Genomic DNA, 21,009 nt, shown 5'->3' on the forward strand with positions numbered 1-21,009 from the left:
ATCAATTACTGATTCAAACTATTTTTTCAAACCAAGCTTATGAAAAAATAAAAAAAAAAATACACACATTTTTTCACTTTGTAGAAGCTTGATATTGAATCTGACGTATCTCTACAATTTCAGATCATCTAGTTTTGAAATTTCAACTTGTAGTAGCCCTCTGTGTCCTCTTTCCAATGCCACATTCATGATCCAAATTGGATTCTCCAAGAAAGAGTTATGCACAATCTCCCAAGATGACCTAATTATAGACTAGTTTAGTAGAGCGAACTTGTACGACGTGCCACGAGTCATTGTTTCGACCTTTGGCTCTAAAAAATATATACAAGAAACTACAGTATGTCCTCTTTCTGTACCTTCTTACAAAATTTCAATCCGATGCTCAAAGAAAAAGTTATGACAAATTCCCTAGGTCACCTGTTTTGAATGTAATTCAGGAGTCTCCAAAAAGACCAACTTCCTCAGATCATATCTTCGTAAATATAGCGTTAAAAGCTCTAAAATTTTGATCGGAGATTCAACAATATTTCTTATCAAATGGGTTTGTTTTTTAGCTTATGAAACATCACAGAAAAAACATTATAGCGAAAATGCCACGATGACCTATTTGGAGCAGCGAAACCCTAGAATCTAAAGCTCTGATACCAAATGTTATGTAACCAGCTCACAAAAAGATAGAAAAGAGAGAATAACACCTTAGAATTCAGCCTCTTCAAGGGGGCAACCTCCTTTATATTACACAAATGAGAAAATCTTGGATGATTCAAATGACAAATCCTCCTTTCTATATAAAGGAATCTAAGGAGTCACAATATAACCTAGCCGACCTAACAATAATAATATAAAGCCACGAAAATAAAAATAGAGGGATTCTATGGGGTACAGTAATAACAATATGGGGACAATAGAGGCACAACAATATTAATAAGGGATACAACTACAATAGTAATGGGGTAATCACTAGTAATATAGGGACCCAACAAACTTCCTATGGAAAGGACCATACATTATCCATGCCCTACAAGGAAACAATACATATTTTCTAAAAAAATTGGATGGCATAGAAGAAGAAGAAGGACCAATCAATGGTTGAATGTTAAAACATTACTATATCCTTTGTAATGTCATAGTTTTCATTGGACAATAACTTTTGGAGTTGAAGCCCGAAGAGAAGGCCCTAAGCTTCACCAGGGAATGCCATCCCCGAGTGGAGCCACTGTTAGGCCCCTATACCAATAGGTGTCATATGTCATGATTGCCTTGATGATCTATGTAATATGTTCATACATTTTCTTGTTGCTAACGTTTTCCATATTTTCAAAAAATCAAAAAATTAAAAAATGTAAAGAGGGTATACCCTAAAAGAAAAATCAAAGGGAAAAAATAATAAAAGATGGTCAAAAAAATGAAAGAAAATGAACCCCAACAAAAAGAAGACCAGGAAAGTGTGCAAGTCTAAATGCCACAACCTTTTCACTTTTGTATAATAAACAATTGTGTGTAGCTTGTCACTTATGCCACAATTCATGAATAGTCAAATAGTTTAAACTTGGCTAATTCATTTTTTAATTTCATGTTGTAGAAATAGAGAATAAATATGTAACCAAACAGTGTAATCTTGGTAGATAAATAGATAGGTAGAGTTAAAAAAAAGGAGCTCAACAGTTTAGTGTGAGCCCTTGGATGTAATAAGTGTAGATTTAGATAGATGCCATTATGTAAAAGAAAAAGTGTGAAAAGGGTTTGCTAGTCTAAGTGCACCCTAATAAAGAAGTGAAAATGCTAGGATAAAGTAGGTAGGGTAAGTAGATGATGGTTGCAGAATAAATGTGTGGTGAATGTTAAGTTTAATGCTTATTTCATCACTTGGGCAAAAGCACAACTTACATTGGATAAAACACATCAAAGAAACAAAGTCAAATTTATTAATTTCCCTATCCATTTTCCCCCTTAGTTTCACAAACTTCCCCTAAGTATTAAAGGCATTTACAAAGTTAAAGGCATTCAGAGCATTTCTCTGACTTATGAAGGGACCGGACCCTCGACCCAATAATTTATAAAGATTAAGTACTTAAACCATTCATTAAATCATCATACCCCTTCACAAAAATCATTCATTCCCCATCATAAGCTTTTCCTAAGTAAAATTCTATTTTACTTAGGAAATTTACAAAATTTTCAACAAAAACCCTTGTTTTTACTTTAGCCTAAGTTTAAATACATACTTCAAATGTTTATACTCAGGACTTTCCATTTCATAATGTCACATTAACTTTTAACGTATTAATTTATAAATCCCTTATAAGGTTTACTCACTCCCATATTACTTTAATTATGTAATAATCCTGAAATCCTTATATATCCCGCCCCTGGTTAATTATAACCATAATACATTTTAATGGGATTAATTAGTTAATTAGTAACTAACTAACAGCCCCTACAGTCTGCTACATTAAACAGGATTAATTAACTCTCATGGCTAATTAATAACCTCACCAGCCAATCACGTCGCTCCCGATGTGATTAAGTAATATTTAATTATATCGAGCCCGCCGATATTAACCCCCCGTCACCTCATATCTCCCGTCAATCGTCTGATCAAGCCCGTGACATCCAACGGCCACAATGCATATCGCACGACCCTTTGTGACCGCACATTAGCATGTGATCACAGAGTGGTTTTCTGTACAGTGCCTCTACCAAGTGTCCACCGCTTTATGGAATCGTTCGCCCCAAACTAAATACCACCTCCCCCCGATGAGTGGTGCGATAGAAACCACTCACTGCCCACCCGCAAAATGAAAAAAAAATCATGTCATTTGCCATTGACATCACCCGCTCGAATTTTGAAGCCCTCCAACTCTGACTTTGTACATAAAATAGAAATTTGTTTTCATTTATATAATTTTGCAAACTTGTACGCCCATGTAAAGACCTTGTAGTCAACCAGTTTGATGTTTTCAACTGCCAATCTGCTCCAAAACTTGTAGCAGACAAAACCCAGAGCCCTCTAGGCACACCTAGTATCTTCATTTCATTGCTCATCCCCCGAAAACAGGTATTTATCCAATTCCCGACAAAATCTTGCAAGTTATTCTTTTCCACCGTAAATTGACGAAACAGGCCCAAATTCATTATAATTCAATTCTTATTTTTGTCATTTAAGTTCCCCAGACCCTCTATTCTGCCCATTTCAGAAAGAAAAACTAAATTCCCTTTTCGAATCCACAAGAACCAGAAATCGAAACCCCGAAAGCTTTGAATGTTGCAGCTATGAATGCTCCTCATCGAGACTTAGACTATCTGCCTCTCACGGATAAGGACTTCCAGATAAAAGACTTAACCACTGATAAAAATCACCTCAAAGTCTTTTGCCAATGTAGAGACAACCACTTGAAGGGCTATGATGACATAGGACTATGGGAATCCAATCTTTCCATATACTTTCTCCGCTCTGTTCATGTTTTCCCTGAACTAATCCATCATTTCCATGCCAATTATGACCCTAGCCGCAGAGCAGTTATGTCTCCCAGTCAAATAGTCCTCTTCCCAATAACTGCTGAATCAATCAACGAGATGTTGCAATTTCACCCCAGTCAAGCCCTCACCCCCATTTCCATTTGAAATTTACTTGAGAAATCAACTAAATTATCCCAATCTGAACTTAATCGCCTCTATCAGACCTTCATAGAACAAAGATATCAAACTAAAGATCCACCTCCTTATATGTCATTTTTCTTCACAGATATGGGAAAACTCATAGTTAATATGATATATGTTGTTATGGGATTCAATACTAGTGAGTATGTAGATGAACTGACCCTAATGTTCATGTCTATCTTTACTCATGGACAACCCCCAACTGTCAAGTATGATTATGCCTCCTTTATTGCTGATAAAATTCATGACCAGCTCACGAGACTGGAAAATGAAAGGGTTTTCAAGTATACCACCTTCATATATCACCTCATGCTCTATTATCAGTCAAATAATTTCCCATTCCCTGTCATGAAACTTGATACTAAGGGTAATCCAAGGTCTGTTATCTTTTGGACTTCCATCTTCCATGCATCCTTTGATTCTCCTTACTCATATAATGAGTTCATTGATCAGTTTGTTCATCCAGCAACCTCCTTATTGACAGGGATTTCCCCTCCCAGGATTAGTGGTGACATTAAGAGGATCCTTCAGCTCTCCAAATAGTACAGAGTGGGTGACTGGTATGTATACTATATTTATATAGAAATCAGGATGTATGGATGTGAACTTCCCCCTTTCAAGTTACGAAAATATGTTCCAATGAGACTGTTTGCATTGGAATATTATAGAAAAATGATAAATTTACACTTGCTTCATTTTCATAAAGCCAAAAAGAAAGCACAACCCAGAATCAAGAGTCAATTAGGCCCTTTCATCTGCAATACTAGGGAAGCATGGGAAGAAACAGAGATGATTCCAGAGGATCATCCTAAATTACACAAAAGTTTTGGTTGGATTTCATATGACCCTCATAGCTTCATATGTGATAGAAGGATGAAAAACAAATTTTCACCTTACATACATCGCTGATTTCTAGAGATTGAACGATTTGCCAATCTGGATGAATGGAGGGAAGGGACCTTAGTAGAAAATGATTGTGAGCAGGTCAACATTGATAATGTAATGAGGGATCTTCAAAAAAGATCAACCTTGATTCTTTTGGACAGGTACAATTTCAAACTTCTCAAATATCAACATCAGGGATCAGTGCCTCTACAGTTGAAACCTCTCATCATCACTCACAAGATACCAACACACCACTTACAGGGACATCCAAGGGAAAGGGAACAAAGACTAGCACTCAAGCCATAGAGCAATCCACCATGTCAAAGCAGCCTGAAACTTCTCAGGAGCAGATTCAGACAAAAGCTCACTAAACTCAAGTTAATGTAGAAGAGCCCCCAATTTTGTAGACTCCTATGAATGAGGAAAAGAACAAAAAGAGAGACAAGGAAGAAACCATGCCTGCCAGTGGTCCATCAGTCCAGCCTAGTGCTAAAAGGCACAGGCTAAATCCTCTTTCAGAAGAAGAATACTTTGAGGAAACTACTGAGAGCCAAATAAAAGAAGGTGCAGAGAGTCACCAGAATTTCCTAGCAGTTGGGACACCTTCTAGCTCATAGAGACGGGAGCTAGAAAGACAACAGAGCGTTGAAGTATCATCCTTTAAGCCCCTAGGAAGTGAGAACATATATTTAAAAAGAAATTTAAGGAAATAAATGCCAGGAATGAGCCACTGAGAATCCAAGTTTACAATCAATATTTAAAAATGACTCCCACTAATCAGAATAGGTTGATGTCAGCCTATGACATCAAGGAGAGTAAAATGCAAATGAGCCTATTCAAGCCTAAAGTGCAGAAACCTCAAACAACTGCAGATTACCCTCAAACAAATTTTAAGGTTATGGCAAAAGATATTCATTCCTTTGATCAAATTGAGCTACATAGGAAAACAAGAGAAATGATATATTCTACTTTGACTGGTAAAGCCATGATGGACCAAAGGTTAGAGAATTCTTTAAGTAATACCACTGCCAAATTACAACTAGAGAGAGCCTCCTCACAGGCTAAAGATAATAGAATTAAATCTTTGGAAGAGTCAGTCATTGGATTTGGACATAATCCAAAGGATGTGAAGGCTGCAGAAGCCTTAATAAAGAAAAATGATGAAGACATAGTTTCCTTGAGAAAGAAGCTAAAATTAACACCATCAAGACATCCATACACTACAGAAGTTGTTCAAAAGAAGTCTGAGGAGGAACTTATGGACTTAGTCCTATAGCTTAATGAACAACTAAAGGAGACCGAGCAAGAGTTAGAAAGATCACTCAAAAGCAAGCAGGGAAAGTCGACTTCTCAGCAACCAAATGTGATACCACTAGTCTCCACTGCAGTCCCTTCAACACTGGCAATAGCTCTGGGACCCAATATTCCTTTGGCCACAACTCAAGTAGTCACAGGTATAGGTACAAGAATAGCACCATTAGAGACTTCAGGTCTAAGTACAAAAGAATTGATAAGATCAATGGAGGAGATGAAACTCCAAGTTTCAAAGTTACAAAAGGTAAAAGAACAATATGTTACCTTAGAATAGAGATATGATATTTCAAAGATAAATTTTGCAGAAAAGATAAGGGAAATTAAATAGTTAGAACAAAAGGTGAAATCATTAGAGAAATACCTCACACTTGACAAGCCCTTGGTAGACATTAAGAAGATTCTTTGGACCAGCATCACTCTGTCAATAAATGATGTTTGGCCATCAATACAAATAATTTTTTAGCAGACTGATTTGGTAAAAGTAGCCCTAGAAGAAATTCAGAAGACAAAAGCAGAATTATGAAGAATGCCTGAGGAAGCCACTAAGCTGATAATTTTTTTGAATATCAAGAATAAGTACCATATTGAAGAACTAGGCATTGAAGATAAAACAGGGACTATTCTGGAAGTCAAGAAGGTATTGACCAAAAGGTCTCTGATGCAAAATTTGGAAAGAAGATGCAGGAGGAAATTAACGCTTTTATGGAAAAATTTAGTATTTTGCAGAACAAAGGGCTACCCACTCTTTTAGTCATCAATGATAAATTAATGAGGCATATAGATTATGTGGACAAATTGGATGAATATGCAGGTAACCAGGCAAGTTCATCAACAAGTACATCAACACCAAAGGCACTGCCTACAGGCAGAGTTCTCTATGACAGTCTAGAGAACCTGTTCTATGTCGAGCATGAGTTAAAGAATTTGTTTCTAGTTCAGCCTACTTTTTTCAAGTACACCAAGACTGATGAAATCCTCAAAAAACTTCAAAGGACTAGAATACAACAACAAAAATGGTGGGAATAAATGCTAGAAATTTTGTAATTTATCCTTGGTAAAAAGTAGATTTTGATTATTTACTACAGTCAATGATGGTAAAAGAGGATAAACAGAGATCAAATAGGTAAAGAGTATCAGAGTAGGTCAAAGTGTATCAGTGAGAAAGTGAAAAGTAGAAAAACCAGCACTAATTTACAAAGAAGATAGCAAGATGTCTTATGTTAGCACCTCCCTCCAGCTCATTCACAAAAAAAAGGGACATCAAGCCATCAATTTACTCTATCTTCTATCTACGAGACCATGTGTCTCTATTTTCATGTAACTTATAGCTAGTCACCCTAGAATATATCTCTCTTTGTTATGAGATATTTTGTTCTAAAACTTTTGTATAAATACTCCCTCATTCAGAATATTGAGGGTGGATTCTTAGACATTGCTGTAAAACTGATTACTTTGGAATAAAGTGCTGTTGGAAAAATTTTGCATGGCTGGCTGGATGAAGAATTAATACAGAGGAATTTTCATAGGATTCATGTGCAATATAAAAGACAAATAAGTATTTTATAAATCATGTGTTATTGTTCTCTTGTTTAAATATTTCAATTATCTCCCATATCTGAATATTAAAATGAAAAAGCTTAATTCAGAAAGTTCTTAAGTGAAATCTATTTTCAATCGCTTTTATTCTTAATGTTTTCCTCTAAAACTATCATAGGAAATGAATTCTTAATTGCTCCTACTTTCTAGTTTATCATTTTGATAATTTAGTAAAAAATCCTTAATTGCTTTTTATTAATGATCATCTAAATTCCCTCTTCTCAAAACATGTGGAAGGATTCTTAATTTCCGTTCTTCCCTTTCGAACCCATCTCATCCTTTCAAGTTATCATTTTCTCATTGTTTTAGCTATCTTGCCCTACGAAGCCATCCTTTGCTGAGAAACCAAATCCAGTTGAGCCATTTTCTTTTGAATCCATTAGCCCAATGGCTTGAAATATTCAGTTCTACCCCTCTGCTATTGACTTTCACCACCAAATACAATCAAAACCCCAAAGCTTTCATAACTAGCCTAAAACCTTCTAAAAAGCAAAGCCAAAACTTAAAGAGAGAGCCCTCTCTAGGTACAAATTGGCTAGATTCTATACCCAAAAGTTAGTTTGTGGTTACCTCGAACCCCTTTCCTCTTCTTACAACTTCTACGAAAATATGAGTGATAACACACTACAAAAAATAATTGTTAGGAACAAGTCTCCAATCCCACAGATTGATGAACTTCTAGACCAAATCAAGGGGGAAAAGTATTTCAGCAAGATCGATCTAAAGTATGTCTATCACTAGGTTACAATAGACCCCACAAATGTATGGAAAACTGCCTTCAAATCGAAGGAGGGCCTTTTTGAATGCTTTGTTATGCCCTTCAAGTTGACAATTTCTCTTGCCACTTTTATGAGGCTAATGGATGACATCTTACAACCCTTCACCAAATCATTTGTGGTTTTTTATCTTGACAACATCGTCATCTTCAACAAGGGATGGGAATAACATTTGCAACACATTCGGCGGGTCCTTTGAACCCTTAGACAACACAAACTATGTTCTAACTTGGTGAAATGAACCTTTGGCATGAGATAGGTCCGATATGTAGGTTACATCATAGATGAATCACTCATGCATGCAGATTTAAATAAGATCCATGTCATTCGGGATTGGCTAGCCCCAACCACTTTAAGAGAGCCTTACATCTTTTTGGGCCTTTCAATTCTTTATCATAGGTTCATTTTCGGATTCTCCCATATCACTTGGTGTTTGACTCAAATTACCAAGAGAGGAGTGAAAGAAAAGTTTTATTGGTCCAAGTCCCAAAAGAAGGCATTCGCTAAGTTGAAGCATAGCCTCTGCTCTGTACCACTACTCACATTACCGAAACTACAACAACCATTTGAAATTGAGATAGACACCTCTGACTATGTTATAGCTACAGTCCTCACCTAACACAGGCATCTAGTGGCCCTTCATAGTGAGATACTTTCCAATACAATTCAGAAGTACCCCGCCTATGATAAATATATGTACTCCATCATGCATGCTTATCGGTAATGAAGGCATTACATTCTAGGGAAGGAGGTAGTCATCCACACCGATCACCGACCTCTCAAATTGATATAGACACAAGAGAAGTTTCAAAACGATCACCTTTAGAAGTGATGTACATATCTACAAGAATTCCCCTGGAATCTTGAATACAAAAAAGGAAGCACCAATCATGTTGCAGACTTCCTCATCTGGCCCCTAGTTACAACAATGACTACTATTCTCAACTCTTGTCACCAGGAGACCTCGAAATGGCCACAAATATACAAAAATGATCCATAGCTTGCCTCCACAAACCACATTTTAGTAGATGGAAAACAAGCTCCTAATTTCCACCTCCACGACGCATTATTATGCTACCTTGGCCACCTTTTTGTTCCTTCAAGCAAATGTGGCAAGTTGATTTGGGAGGTGCACTATAGTCTGGTCGCACAACACTTTCGTGTGGAGAATTTTTTTTCTATACTACAAAAGTACTTTTATCAGCAAAAAATATGACTCGATGTAAGGAAATATATTTGATCCTACACTACATGTACCATCGCCAAGAAAACCATAAAGAGACAAGGAATGTACACTCCTCTGCCAACTCCCAGTTAGCCATGGGAATCCATCTCCATGGAATATATGTCTGACCTCCCTTCTACCAAGCATGGTACTGACTATGTATTTGTTGTCATGGACAAATTTTCTAAGATGCCTATATTAGCTCTACAAGAAGAGTATCACAATAGAGGACACTCTCAAAATATTCTTTAAATGAGTGTGGGTACATTTTGGGATCTCATAGACCATTATATCAAATTCAGATAGCAAGTTCCTGAGCACATTCTGGTCAAGCCTGTGGACACTCTTGGATACCAATCTCACCAAGTCGACTCCCTTCTATCCCCAAACTGATGGCCAGGTGGAGGTCATCAATAGGATAATAGTGTACATACTCCGCATGTACAACTCCAAGAACCTACGAGCCTCGGATGAGATTCTTCCCTATGTGAAGCACAATTATAAAAAAGCTCTCCATATCTCAATAGGTTGCAAACGCTTTCAAGTGGTTCTAGGATTTCAACAATTGTGTCCGATTGATGTTTCGATGCATCATATGACTACACATATAAAATCCACACATGTATTATTTGAGGTTGATAAAGCGACCGCATTTATCGAACACATCCAACACATCTGCTAATATGTTCATGAAATCCCGGATAAGTCAAATGCCAATTACAAGCAGCAACATGTCCAACAATGGGTGCCACATAAGTTTCACGTGGGCGCTAAAGTTTTGTTGCATTTGTAGAAATGACGCCTTACCGAATCCCATCAGAAGCTCATACCACTTCGATATAGTCCTTACACCATTACCAAGGTTGTGGGGGACAACTCTTTTCAACTCAAAATTCCCCCATTCCTTGTCTTGCACCCAATTTTCAATGTGGACTACCTTCGACCATATTTCCCACCATTACTAGACACATCAAACAATGCATAACAAATCACACCCACAATGTTAAACCCAAAGTGCATGGATCAAGCCACAATTGATTGGATTATGCACACACAGATCAAGGACACTTGCCAACAGAGGATCCAACTATATTAGGTTTTCAAAGCTGGCCAACTCCTGCACCAAGGCAAGTGGCTCACCAAGGACCAAGTTCTAGAGAAGTTCCCCATCTCATGGAGGCAGTCAACGCAATGGGTAACATTGCTTCCTACAGGGCGAGGATTGATCCAAGTGGATGTTAGTGGCCACCCACCTATTCCACTTGGATCCCCACCATTCTCTCTTTTATATTTTCAGTTTCCTTAATTGTAGCACAATTTACTATTATTGGCAGTTTTTCACGTCTTTGAACTTCCCAAGCCATTTTGAGGCCCTAAATGACATATTTTGGGAAAATTAGGGCAAACACTAATATCCAAAAAAAATTCAATCAAAAGTTGTAGTCCTCAAATAGATATTTCTAACGAGGTATCGTCCGTGTGAAAGAGAGATTATATGCCAAAGTTACGACCCCAAGAAGTTGATGTATGAATTTACCCAAATGAGGCCCATAGATTTTGTGTTTCATCTCCTAGGGTTAGGTTTTTTGATTTTTAAGATTTTCCATTGTTTCTTACTAATAAATAGGATTTCAAGCCTAATTGTATCATAGTTCAGAGGCACGTAGTTGTCACATCTCTTCTAAGCGATAAGTTACCATTTCCTAAGCTAGTTTATGTCCATTTTCTTTGTAAGCTTATTTCAGTATTTGATATTAAAGAAATGAAGTGTTATTTTTGCTGGATCTCTGTATTTATGGTTATATCTATAATTTGTTTCATTCCTTTTTAAGTTCCGATCATAATCCAATCAATCCATAAACATAGAATATCGTTCGAAAACGTTCCATCTAACAAGTTCATCAAGAGATATCATATGACCATATAAAACCATATAACAATACAACAATTCATGAAAGTAATAACCATTACATAGTGCTAGTGGTTCAACATATTCATAAAGACATGGGATAACTAATTAACTATGGCCATGCAATGAATTCAACACCCATACATGAGTAATGTTGATCTATAAATTAGCCAATAATGTAGTAGACAACCCATAGTTCAATCATGAGTAATTCATAATATTTATTTGAATAACTTTAAATGCCTAGACACTGAGGGAGGGAATTGAACTCTCCACCCACCCATAGGCCACCTATACCACAATAATTCTCCTAAGTGATCACGTGTGAGCCAAATCCAAATTCTAAGGGGATACTTGTTTAGGGAATTCACCAAAGGCTCACTGGATGTATTTATCATTTCCAAGAGTCTAGATGTACTATCTAGGTGGTTTATAAATTTTACTTTCAAAGAAAATATTGTAGGAGTATGTAGCTCTCTGCCGAAGTGGTTTATTAGCTTTCTTAGCAGTGAGTAAGTGGTTTAGTAACATCCTTAGTAATCACTTAATGTTTTATCAACTCCTTTCACCAAGTGTCATTATGGTTTAGTTTTCCTTCATAGAGGATTATAATCCTTACAACCAACACCTGAGTTCCTTATCATCCCATTTAGCAAACACTAAATGGTTTATTATCTATCCAACAACCACATAACTTTTTATCATCTTCTTTGGCATGCACTTATAGTTCAATCTTCGAGTGAGCCTCCCACTAGATATTCAAGCTTGGAAACCATAGTTTTGTGGCCTCAACACACCAATACATGGGGAGAAGCCCCAAATTTAAGAGTATATATCTTAGGTGCAACTCCATCATTTCTCTTGCGCCAAGTGTTCATAGAATTCTTCCTCTTTAGTTGTTTCTCTACTATTTTCACTTGGTTTTCCTTGTTGCCTCTTGTTTTTCATTTTAGGGTCATCATGTCTAAGGATATTGCCAACTTCTATGCCCCTCATGTCATGGGATAAAATGTATGGAATTTCCTCATCCATTCATATCTTCACCATGTGGGACATCGTGGCTCGGTTTGTTATCTCACGGAACATCGATTTCCCACTTCTCCTCTCTCCCTCAAACTTGGATTCCAATCTCCCACTTCTCAACTATCCCTCCCACATGGATATGTGTGTCCCTCTCTTCTAACCATCATTTCACATTTATATTATTTTCAAGATCATTTCATTTTTTTATTATTTTCAAAAAAATAATTATCACTTGAATTATTTACCATGATTTGTCTAATCTAGTCATGGCCCTCATTCCAAACAAATTTTAAATAACTAGTATTTGTAGCGTTACTTGATTTTCGATATCTATATAACATCTTTTTTTGCTAATGCAAGAGTCAGACCTTTCAATTCATTAATCATAAAATAAAGTACATATATTACATCAATACTTTCATGGTCGATGACTACAGAGATGTCCCAACAAAACTATTCCTAACCCCCTACCTCCAAACTTTACCTATCTTAAAAGAAAAAACATAAGATTGGACTAATCCAAAAAGAATAGGACACATGGTTATTTGCAAATAAAGGTAGTAGGACTGCCCAGATTCACAAACTTAGGAACAGTCCCTCAGAAAGAATTTTTCCCACCAAACCTAGCCTTCCTCATTAAACTTGTCCCTTGAGCCTTACCATTTGATCCACCGGCTGTAGATCAAGTCGGACTGAAGAGTAGCTCGCCAATTACCTCGAGTGTCCGCATGAGAAATCTAATCCACTGAATCTCCATGTGCCATCCGACGGTGGAGATTGAAATTGCACCTGCCCACATGCACGGGTGATAGCATGTGATGAGGGCAGAAATCCCTCTGACCCAACCACCATGTGGAGCTCAAAGAGTGACCAAACCCTTGGGCCCCATCAAACTCTTCGATGTATCCAGAGCATTGATTTTCCTTGCGCCATCAGACAGCTAAGAAAAAAATCATGCGCCCGAAGTCATCGAGCTTTAGGGCGCGGGGAGAGTGGCTTTTGGACTGATCCCTCCACCATGTGTCATGCTTTCTATGGCATCGCTGCAAAAAATTGAAAACCACTTTTAACATCAAATTTGCTCAATCGCTTCGAAACCGCACAAAGGCGGTTTTGACTTCCGTCACTGAAAAATTAGGATGATGCGAAAGTTTTAGTTGTTGCTTTCTTTGAGAAATTTGATCTGTTGAATCTCCATGTTCCATTCGACGGTGGAGATTGAAATCGCGCCTACCCACATGCACGGGTGATAGCATGCGAAGAGGGCGGAAATCCCTTCGACCCCACCGCCACGTGGAGCTCAAAGAGTGACCGAACCCTTGGGCCCCACCAAACTGCTTGATGAATCCAAAGTGTTGATTTACGTTGTGCCATTGGACGGCTGAGCAAAAAATTGTGTGCCTGAAGTCATCAACCTTTAGGGTGCAGGGAGAGTGGTTTTTGGACCGGGCCCTCCACCACGTGTCATGCTTTCTATGGCATCGCTGCCAAAAATCTAAAACCACTTTTAACATGAAAGTTGTGCGATCGCCTCGAAACTGCTCAAAGGCCGTTTTGACTTCCATTACTGAAAAATTAGGATGATTTGGAAGTTTTAGTTGCTGCTTTCTTCGGTCTCGGAAACTCTATCGCCCGTCACTGAGAATAGTCCTGATCGTGGTCCACTTTACCTCTAACCTTTGCTTACCTTCCATTGTGCACCTTTTTGTCCCACTTGGAGTAGCTCTCTGACCAATGACCATTACTGGTTGGGTTCTATCTTTCTGCTTTTGTACTCTTCTTTTTCCTCCTCCGCTTCGTTATGGCAGAGTTTTTTCAAGTTGCTCTATTCCATCTCCTTAAGATTGCGCTGTCCTTTTAGCTGACACCTTGGTTGGCTAGAATGTCTGTAAATTTGTTGGCCTTTCTCCTCACATGAAAGAATCTGAGAGTATGAAGTTGCTATAGATGCACATGAATTCTCTGAAGAACCCTAGTTAACCTCCAGTGTTTTGTGACCTTTTCCGGCCCTGTTCCATTACTGATTCTTTTGGCTATGTTTATGACTAACTCTGAATCCACTTCTATTATGACATTTTGGCAATTGCTATGTATAAAAAATTCTAAGCATTATTCCAAAGACATTAGTTCTGCCATGTTGTTAGTGGCTATTCCTATGCGACCATGGAAGAGGGAGATTATGCTACCTGTATCATCCCTTAGAACTCCCCCAAAACCAGCCTCCCTTGGGTTGCCTTTGGAAGCTCCATCAATGTTGTAGTTTAAAAGAACTTCAGGGGGGGATGCTAGAATTCCCCCACCTTATCTCTCATGCTTGCTTTCATGTCTAGACCTTGAGGAGTAAGCCCCTGCATGTCTAAAAGTTGGAGGATTTTTAACTCTTCTACTGAGGGAGGATTTTTGGGGACATTTCTAACTGTGGTGCCCACTGTCTCCTTAAGTTGTTTAACGATCAGCACCACCAATCTAAGTCAGGCAGACTTTACCTCTTTGAATATTCTTTTGTTTCTTTCTTTCCACACATTCCAAATAATGAAACTCGGTAGGAGATCCTAGGCAGAGTTGATAATTTCATTATCTGAAAATTATTCCTCCAATTGTTTATAGTGTTGGCAATACTTTCTTTGTCTCTATCAGACTGTTTGAAGATGTTGGTAAAAAATTCCCATATCCTATCGGTGAAAATATATCTGTTGAGAAGATGCTCTATAGTCTCCTCTTAGGTCTCACAGAGATGACATCTGGAGGGTCCCAGCATGACCCATTTTTTAAGGTTATCCCAGGTTAAAATTTTCCTATGGTGAACTAACCACATGAATAGTTTGATATTTTTCCAGCCTTTGCACCTCCAAAGCTTCTGCCAAGTTTTATTAGGAGCTTGGGGGTTCCAAATCAAGGAGAAAACCTTTAGCTTCCTTGATATTAAAGTTTCCCTTTTTGTTGTTACCCCATCTCCGTTGTGTTACAGGGAAAAGTGTCTACACATAATTTCTTATCCCACTAAGGTGTGGTAGCTACCTTAGAAACAAACAAAGTAAAGCTACTTTCGTTTTTCCTTTATGAAATATAGTTGAGAGAAGAACAAAGAAGACCAACCTCTGTTTTTCACTAATCTTCTAGTGCGATTCCTCTCTCTCTTGATAGTCTTTCGCTACTTGCTCCCTTGTACGCCCAGCTTCACAGAGTACCTGTAAGATCACAGTAGCATAGCACTATACAATAACATGGATCTATGATCATAAACAATCTAGGATCAGATGTAAATTGACCATACAAATGCATAAAACATAAATGACACAAGAGTATGGAGGAAAACTTGAATAACTTTTATTGATAAACAAGAAAGAGCCAAGGGAGTTACAACCAGTTATTCTGAACCAGCATCATCCTCTTGGCAAGGAAGCCCCTCTTCACCTCATACAAAGCTTAGATCACCCAACAATCTGATGTTGTCTCAAGAAACCAACAACAATTCCTTACAATATGCAAAATTCCAGCCTCTGGATCTCTAGGATGAGGGATCCATATATAGATATCTGTAAGGGAGATGAGTCAGCTTGTGATTTGATTAGTGTCTTCTCTCTGATAGTTCTTGCTTCCACTAGGAGATTGATGATCTCTTACTCATCCTTGGTCAGAGAGGCAAGTGTCACAGGAGAAGTTTCTGGAAGATTCCATGCCTCTCCACTTCGCGGAATGACACTGCCATTTGTCATTTCTCGCCCATCCCACTCCATAGAAGGGCTTTTTTAAATGCAATGCACCCACATAGTGTATTTAGGTGAGATGCAATGCACTTTTCCTATGGAGCAGATGAAATGATCCTGTTTTGACCAGTTTTGAGCAGTTTTTCATGGAGAACTTCTACGAGAAGCTGTAATCAGTTGACCTTGTTCCTTTAGGGGTTACAACAACACTTTTAGGGACTTAGGAGCCCTTGGTTTATGGACATTTCATGCCTGGGGTTGTAGTGCCCAAAAATGTCTATAACAGTTGCCCCCTAAAGCATGAGGTCGTTAAACTTTTGATGTCGGGTCAAATGCTTTATTATGAGGATTCAAAGTTCTTTCAAGGAGGGAGGAGACCTGTAATAAGATACAATACAATACATTATCTTCATAATATTTTCATGATCTAGCTGAGGTGGGAATTCCCATGCTCAGCTTTATAAATTCATTTTCATGTACATAGGACAGAGAATCATCTGAGTGTAGACTGATGATTCTGGTAGAGCCATCATCCCTTTGATTGGATGATTATCTGTGCAGCAATGATGTACATTTGATGTCTTTATTTCCCTGAATATATATCGCAGCCCAGATGGATGAAACTAGATCCGAGGTCTTCAATCTTGTTCGATCTTCACTCGAAGTACAAGTCTATCCATGTGAGAGATGTTCTGGAGTCGAACATGCAAAGACATCGCCTGATTACCAGCCAATGATGTAAGCTGTTAACAGGCGCGAGAGGAATCACCGATAATGATAATGACCCTCAAGGTACTGCAGTACAATTCACATGGTGTGAATAAAGGACGTGGCGTTGAACACCACGCAAAATCTTTCAGTCGAAGGTAATTGATGTAAACAATTGCCGGAAGTGAGAAACTTGCCATTGAGGCATGCAAGCTTCAAAGTACTAAATCGGGTGTTCCTAGATCGACTTCTTGGATAATGAGCTGATGTCGACAAGAAGCGATCCATCATAGGAGTGCCTTAATGAATCCCACATCAATGACACAGAACGGAGCAAATGATTTTAATGGAGGTGAAAACAATCTGATGACATAAGGTTTAGGGTAGTGGTCATGAAAGAATGGAGTGTAAATGTATTGTAGCGGGTGAGACACAGGTGAATTATTTGAATGACATTTCTTGAACATATCGGCGACACTGACGTGATGGACTGGTAGCATTAACCCCAAATGTGGATGGTGTGATGGGACCATGGTGATGTGACCAGTGAATGAAACAACCCAACCCGACTTGGATGTGGAGTGAAAGTGTCATATTCAAGAGCGAATTTCTACCAACAAAGTTTCTTCAAGTTTTCTTCCCAATTTTCCCCAGTCATTGCTGACCAGTACCTCTTTATTTTTGTCAAGCTTGAGGAGGATAACATATGCTTGTTCTATAATTTTCCCTTTGGGCAAACCCATCACTATGTTTTAACGAGCCTAGCGATAGTGAAACTTGTTCTTTCCTGCTATGGACACATTTGTCGCTATTAAGTTTTAACGAGTTTAACGACAAAGATAACTCGGTCCTTTTCAATTTTAGAGAGTCTAAAAAGGAACGTAAAGGAAACTCCAAAATTCCTTTTTCGTCAACTAATCCCTTAAGTCCCAAAAAGTATAAAACAATACAGAAGGGATGAGTTTTCGATACTTTTAACGAGCTGAACAAAACAAGCGCTCGATCTTTTTGTGTAATAATCCCTCAGGTCCAAAAAGATTAAAATCTAAAGGAGGGATAGCACTTTTGGTCCCTTTAACGAGCTGGAGAGGCCAATGGCTCAGCAATCTTTTCATATTTTACGAGTCAGTTGAAATGATCTTAAAGGAGACTCGTCTTTTGAGGAACGAGTGATAAACTTGGGTAGCAGCTGATTCCAGGTAAGGTTTGGAATTTTCCAATCACGGCAGTGTTACAAGGATGGCTAGTGAGATCACTCTTCGTAGTTGTTCCTCAAAAGGGGTAAACAATCAAATGGAGGTGAATGATCGGCTAATACAGAGTGGAGGTGATAATGAGAACACAACCAGGGCTTTAAAGGCTGAAGTACTACATTCACAATGGTTATTTACCGGGAATCGATTCAGTTTTTTTGATTGAGCTTAAACACTGGGGGAAACATTTGCTCATGACTTATGTTTATTTTTTAACGAGCTTGAACTATGTGCTAAAACTGCTTGATACAATGGTCATTTCTTGACTTTACCATAAATAGCTTTGTTCTTTCAGAGATTGTACTGCATTTTCAATTACTTCATCAAACTAGTTAGAAATGAACAATATATGTTTGAAAGATGAGTTAGAACACTAATATTTTACTCGAATTACGTAAAAGGTAATGTAAAAGTGCTTTTACCTCTCATTTTACCATTTCATTTGAACTTTGGTTTGTTGGAGCTTTGGAGGTGCTTTTCCCCCTTGATTTTCATCAGCTGATTCTGGAAGATTTTGTGGATGATTCTCGGCACCATCTGGACTAGGTAAGAGCTAAACCTGAGCTCTTTCATTTCATGCTTTCCATTTTGCATTCTGAGCTTGATTCCTAGTTTTTCTGAGCCTCTGGGGTTTGAAAAACTCGCCTTGGCTTCAGTGCACCCCTTGTGTATCGAAAGGTGTGTTGGATGTTGGCCTGTCTACTGGCCATCTGACATGCAACGTACCCAGAGCACTACTGTAGGTGCGATGGGTGCAAGGAAGGAATTTTATGCACAGTTTTTGCTGGAAATTTTGCCTGTTTCTCACCAAAATCGGGATCTAACTCTTCGCTTGTTTGTTTTCAGATATTTTTGGAGCAGGATGACAATTACATGGCGAGAACGTGAGCATGAAGAAGAGGAAATTCTTGCTTTACATGATCTGGTTATAGTAAACGCACTGCGGAACTGTGACTTGCTGAAGTTTTTCCACATTTCTAGCATGAGACAACAAATCAACTTGCTGTAGTATTTGCTCGATGCTTGGTATCCTACCAACCAGGTGTTCCAGATTAGGGGCAAATCCATCCCCTTGATTGTAGTGGACATCTATTTCTTGACTGGCTTGTCGAGGTGGGGTTCCCCCATCTATTTATCAGGTTCGGCTCGAGGAGGTGAATCTGTGAGAGATTATGTTCGCCGGTATTGCAGAGAGGGATCTCAGCCGAGTAAAGACGGCAAGATCATCATCCGTGATGTCACTTACAGGTCCCTCAGGACTATTCTATTCACTTTTGGTAGGATGGCTGGTGGTGCGGCTCTTCATGTAGCCAACCGATCTTATATGCAGTATGCCTTGGAATGTCTCCAACCGAAGGTGTTCAACTGGTGCGACACAGTACTTCTTGTGATGAAAGAACAGTTGTCCAAGGTGAAGAGTGGGAGGTTGAATAACTTTGGGTATGGTTCTATTTTGACCACCTTTGCCTTGGAAAAGATACCACTGATGCAGCCACAGTATATTGCACTCGATTTACCTTCACCGACTGAACCACGTATGCAGAGATGGGTCGACCATATGTCTAGGCATGCCAGTCAGTCTCAGATTTCTTTTTCTGATACCTTCTTCAGGAGGTTTGATCGTTAGGAGATGGTTTATTCTGAGTATCCATATGCTGGTATGGACTTCCGGGGTGACCCAGATTTAGTATTGCTGGCTGGCGAACAGTGGGGTGCTATTGGTAAATCCTTTGACCATATTCATGTTTATCGTTTTTCTTTTATAATGTTCTTGTGCTTTATTCTATCAAGACTAATCAAAACTCATGTGTTCATGCAGATGTCGGTCCCATTCAACCATTAGTACGCTTGAGAGTGCCAGCTGCCGCCCCAGCAGGGGAGGTTGTCGAAAGGGCTATCCTTCGCGACCTCGATGTGGTCGAGACTCTCACAGCATTACAGAAACAGGTTGAGGGCCTCACTCTTGGTATCCCAGATGTGAGGACTGACGAGCTGCGCTTGAGGTTGCAGTAGCATACTACTGGTGTGCCAAGACGATGGACTCGCCTCTTACGCATGATCGTACAAGCTGTGACTTGCTATCACGAGCATCATTAGACTAGGGTGCCCCCTAGCGTTTTGAGTTTTGGGTCATTTGACCAATTTTGTCTTGGTTACAGAACATTATGTGTAAACCATAAACAGTTATATATATATTTTTGATTTTCGAAGTTTTATTTTGGTTAAGTTACATGATCCAAATGCAAATATTGATGGTATGCTTCTTTTTATAAATGTTGCAAATGTCTATCTAACACATAATTTTCCAATGAGTCAGTTAATGTGTTTAAGGTTCTGGAAATATGTTGATATTGAATAAAATCAAATTGCCTTTTTAAAATCTTAACCCTTAGGAACATGCGATAAATAGTTGGATTTCGGACAGAGTAGATACCAATGAGTTGCAGTATGATGAGTTGTGAGTCTAGCCTCACAATCAATCGGCGTATACCATGTGTGATGGCATCAGAGAGAAGTTCTATCAATGCGCTATATTTAGTGATGTTATTCGTTGATTGACCAATACATACCCCTCTGAAACTTACTAACTCGCTGCTTGGATCAAAAATGGCCTAGGCTGCAGAAGATAGGTTCCACAAACTACGACTCCCTCCGTCGGCATATCCAACACATGAATCCAATAGGTTTGACATCTGCAATAAATGTAAAAAGTGGATTACTTGACCAAAACAAACACTTTAGCGAAAACAAAAACATAACAAAAGCATACAGGTTACTATACTGAATCACGCATAGTAACGCTTGAGATACAATCCGTTACGAGGTTGTGCCAGTGGAATCCCATCATAATCCATTAACTCGTAGGCTCCTTTTGCTAACACTCGCTTAACAATATTGGGGCCCACCCATAAAGACTTGAATTTACCTGCCCCCAATTTATCGGATTCTTGGT

The sequence above is a fragment of the Pinus tabuliformis genome, chromosome 1_2 (genome assembly GCF_031772625.1).
Source record: "Pinus tabuliformis cultivar Carrire ecotype Pingquan chromosome 1_2, CPIR1, whole genome shotgun sequence".
NCBI lineage: Eukaryota > Viridiplantae > Streptophyta > Pinopsida > Pinales > Pinaceae > Pinus > Pinus tabuliformis.